At 34.7% G+C, this 5083-nt stretch overlaps 1 long non-coding RNA gene across 1 annotated transcript; it reads left to right on the forward strand.

Annotated features, from left to right (window-relative positions):
- The first annotated feature begins 293 nt into the window (after positions 1-293).
- Positions 294-3968, forward strand: LOC147520638 (uncharacterized). The gene is made up of 3 exons (XR_015214446.1): positions 294-1081; positions 1168-3381; positions 3508-3968. It is a non-coding gene; the product is annotated as an uncharacterized LOC147520638 (long non-coding RNA).
- The last annotated feature ends 1115 nt before the right edge of the window (positions 3969-5083 follow it).

Raw genomic sequence — 5083 nt, forward strand, 5'->3', positions numbered from 1 at the left:
CAAGGCATCAATCAGCGCTCTCTTGAAAGTGAAATGGTCATTGAAAGGATAAATAATTGACCTCTATTACGGTTGATCTTCCAAATAATACATATAAATATTTTATATATATTATCATCTTTTGCCCAGTATTTTTTTTGCACACAAGTAATGATTTTATATTAAGAACAAATAATGCTACAGCAAGATATGAGTTCTATATTCATTGGAATATAAAACAAAAGGAGTGCAAAGAAATCCGACCTACATTAATATCTATTATCTCAGGTTGTTTATAGTGAGCCACGTCAGCAAAGTTTTTTAAAAAGCCTCTGTTTTCAGAATATTTATTTTCTTTCTTACTGAAATACCCCTGAAATGGGTCTATTTCATAATTTCTTACAAGTCTATTTTGTCTTTTCAAATGTTTTGTAAAAAAAAAACTAAATACACGCCACTTTTTGAACTCTACGCCGGGGGTAATTAAGAATCCAAAATAAACAAAAATTCAACCCTATTTCTAAAACAAATCTTCCATATCATCTAATCATACACTTCCAATATCACCGTTTTGTATACTTATTCTCAAAAAGAGATAGAAAAGAGTCCAATCTCATTCAACTTCGGCATGGAGTTGTTTATCATTTCGCTTCTAATTTTCCAAGTTTGTAAGCAGATAAAGTAGGCGAAGTTCTATTTCAAATTGTTCGAATATATAAGCTTCTATCAGGAAAATATCATGTTCTTTTACCTCAGACTAAATGGTGTCATACCAATACCATATCTCATCCGCAACTTCGGGTGTACTATACGTTGGAACCGAGAAAACTGGTGGAGACTGGTCTATGTTATGTTATTGCAAATGTGGGACATATATATGAGGTTCAGAGTGTCCGGAAGGACCTGATGGAGTGATGGGTCGATTATTTCTTGGTAATCTATAACCAGTTTCCTAATCTTGCATGTACTCCAAGGTATCTCTCTTCCTATGATCATTATGACTACTCCTAACTAATGAAGAGGACCGCAAACAGCCCTTCTTTCATACGACGTCGTGTGGTCTTGCTTTTTTCCACTTCTATGACAATTCATTAATTAGAAGGTTAGTGCTACATGCCTTCTTATGTTCTATCAATCATTTGGAACCAAACGCTTGATATTACGTCTAATTCATCTTCTTATATCTAGGTCCAGATTATATCATCTTCACAGTCAGCACAGTTTGTTCCGGAGGTCTCGATTATGGTCAGAGGACCGGTCTGTATAAGTGAATTTCAGATATGCCTGTCAGTTTGTCATACCATGAATTGTGTGTTGGCGTGTTGCAACTGGGAAATTTTCTGAAGGCTAGGAGGTGGAAGATTTGGAGATGTTTTTAAAGGTGCACTCAGTGATGGCACATTGGTCGCAGTAAAGTGGTTACCTAATATTGGGCAAAGGAATGAAGGAATTTATAGCAGAAGTAAAAATAATAGGCAAGATGCACCATATCAATTTGGTAAGACTAATTGGTTTTTGCTTTGAAATGTCACATCATCGGCTTTCATACGCCCTCATTTATCTAATGACGGTGTATGAAAGCAGGCCTCATACTCAACAGAATAGAGATTCTGTTCTCAGTTGGATTACGAGATACAAGACATTGCAAAAGGATTGGTTTATCTGCAAGAGCCATGAGGAGTGTAGAGACTATAGAGTGTAGACACATAATTGTTCATTGGATATAAAGCCCCTACAACATACTTATTGACAGTGAATTTCATGGCAAACTTTCTGATTTTGGGTTATCCAAGTTAATTGATAGAGACCAGAGCTACGTGATAACCTCCACCTAGCCCCAGAGTGGCAGCACTTACTCATTACAGTAAAAAATGTCGTCTATAGCTTTAAGGTTGTCTTGATGGAAATTGTTAGTGGAAGAAAAATCTTATACTACACCAGACCCCGAGTCAAAGTTCATCTTTCAAGCCTTTTACAAAAAGAAGCTCGAAGAGAATCTATTGGTTATGCGTAGATGCTGATCAGGCAAGGAGGCCATTGATGTCTACAATGGTTAAGGTTAATTTTGATTAGTGTTTTTTATTAGTTTCGATTGGATGTTTAGTTTACATCTCAAGTTGGATCAGGCAAGGAGGCCATTGATGTCTACGATGGTTAATGTTAATTTTGATTAGTGTTTTTTATTAGTTTCGATTGGATGTTTAGTTTACATCTCAAGTTGCTTAATTTGACAATTTTCCAATTTTCTGCTACTTTTTTTGTTGATTGAAAAGAAACATCCATAAACCTTCTTGATCGGTGGTGATATTGGTACCGTTCTATTTCTTTAATATCTCTAATTCTAGGCTACATGACACAGTAGTTTTGATTTGCTAATGTACTTTTGAGTTATTGATGCAATTTAGGCTTTTTATATCATATCTGCACATGAAGGTTCGTGAATTTAATTGATTCATTAAATTCAATTAACAACTCAGAAATCCCGTAGTTTTTATAGAATTTAATTGCATGTGTGAACTGAATAATTTGTATACAACATTTGATTCAATGATAATATGATATCATATATATTGAGAATCTAAAGCTTGCATTTTTTTGTGAGAGTGTTTGCCTGTTGTGCATCTCAGATTGCAGTGATAATTTTCTATAATTAGTGTCATCTTCGTCAGACTGTTCAGTGTTAGTTGGAAATTGCAACATTTCTTCGTATTGATAAAAATTTGAAACAACCCCCCCCCCCCCCCCCTTCAAAAGAAATTATATTTTTTGCATGGTCAAATGATAGGAAATTGGATATATTTCGAAACTATTCAGTAGTTGTTATTAATCTTTTAGGATTCTTATATGATTGCATATGCTTCAACACTTATAGGGTAATCAGGTGATGCAAAGGTTGTTGCCGTGTAATTCTTACGAACATGTTATATATATTTACTGATTATGCCGTGTAAAAGTTCATGACAACTTGGAAGGAAGCATGTCAGCTGGATCCGTTTGGATTGTGGTAATATTTTTAGTTTGTTATGAACTTTTATGGCCTCGGAGTTGCTTTAGTTATGTCAAAAACTCTAGTCAGGTTCTAATTGCAAGAACTTTGATCTCTCTATCTCTTATAGAAACAAACCTTAAGGTCCCGCTTCTCTCTTGACCATGCTCAATGACTAATGAATTTTTTCCTTTTTATTTTTTGCGTCTTTAGAAATTTGTTCAAGTTTTTACTCAAGTTACTGAAACAAGAAAAATTTGTTGCAATGGCTGGGCATGGTAATACTCTTTGCGTGGTGGTAATGTGGTATTAAAGAAAGACAGAGATGTAATAAACAGATGATGTTGATGGTTCATGTTACTTAATTGGACCAATGTGGTGAACATGATACAACATACCTATGAATTAAGTATAAGGTGAGTCTAACATTCCTTTCGACTTATTATCATTTTGTTTGTGTTTATCTGAAATTGTAATTTGTAGAGAGGATCATCTTTGATTCATGTTGATTCTTCACTGATCAAGAAGTTGCTGAAGGACAGGTTGTATATATGAATGGCTTGCATTCATTGTTGAAGGACCATGTATTCTGAAGGATGAAGGCCAAAGACATCCATTTGGCGGCAGCTCTTGGATTTGAATGGGTATGGGTCAAATAATTGTTGCAGGCATAACTCCCAGTTTCAGAGATGGACACAAAAGGACATAATTTCATTGGGCAACATATTATGGGAGGTTACTTTACTAATATGTAGGTTCATTTACTTAAACCTTTTTTGGTATCATTAGCTATTAATTTATCTATGTGAAAGGATTATATTTTCTTCCCAGTTACACTAAACTTCTAAGTGGGTATGTTGATAGTTCCTATATTGGTTAAGTTTTTTACCATAATGTTATCTTATTACTCTGTAAAAATTGTAACAAAATTTTCTGATGGTTACATTTAAGAGTTGGCCGGGTTTGCTATAATTGTTGAATTATAGTGAAATAGTCTGAACAATTTTTCTGATGATTTCTAAATAATAATAAATAAGTATTTGATTGTAGAGAAGCCATTTAAGAATCGGCCCCTGAATTATAGTAAAGTGAAGTCCACTCTTTGGATTGGATGTTCATTGTTGCATGTAAATTCCACTATTGGTAGGTGGGCTTTCCGGAGTGCAGACAATCCATACATGAGACATTTTAACATTGTAATTTTAACAACTCCGTATAGCAACCTGTCAAGAAGAAACAATCAAAATAAGCACCTCTTGATTGCTATGTGGAACCTGGATTTTTGGATATGAAAAGGGGTGAATGAAATGGTTTATATAATTAGAACAATAGAGATCATGCATCACAAAAAAACATTTAAGTGAAATACTAAAATGCAATTTTTTGTTCTTTTCACCAAAATTGATTAAGCATACACAAAAACTTTGTGGACGCTTAACTTTAAGGCGAAAAAAATAATATGATATCTTTCTTCAACACAAACTTTTAAGCCCAATAAATAAACATATCCCAAATATGTATTTGCTAACCTGGTCATTTCTAACTTCTAATAAGAATGACTGAATGAATGAGTATCAGTTAAAATAATAATGATAATCTCTATAGTAGTAAGCCCGGCCACAGGACGAGCAGATTAGCTAGTCCTAATATATAGTATGACTTGTATGGGCAATTCTAAACAAGTGTGTTACTCCATATATTATAGGGACTAATGCATGTGTGGACCCTTCTTTGCTGCAGCATCTGCACTGAAGTTTCCTTCCCTCAATGTATGGGAAATCTTTTATTTTTCTAGCTTCTATTGTGATATTTGCCATCTTGATTTCAGCTAGCTGCCAAGGAAGCTTCCCCTCTTTGACTAAGGGTGGAATTCTAGTTGAGCGGCTCGGGCTCGACTTGTTTAGCTTGCTCGTTTAACTATATGAGCTGAGCTCAAGCTCAAATTAAAGTTCGTGTAACAAATGAGCTTGATGAAGCTCAGCTCGTTTAGTTCAAATAGCATATTTGTAATGTAAAATAACCGAGCCACTCGGGTTCGGCTCGAGCTCGGTCGTTTGACTACTAGAAATTGCCCGTGACTTTGTCACGAAGCTTTTAAAAGTAATTGTTCTCCTAATT

The sequence above is a fragment of the Coptis chinensis genome, chromosome 2, assembly GCF_015680905.1.
Source record: "Coptis chinensis isolate HL-2020 chromosome 2, ASM1568090v1, whole genome shotgun sequence".
NCBI lineage: Eukaryota > Viridiplantae > Streptophyta > Magnoliopsida > Ranunculales > Ranunculaceae > Coptis > Coptis chinensis.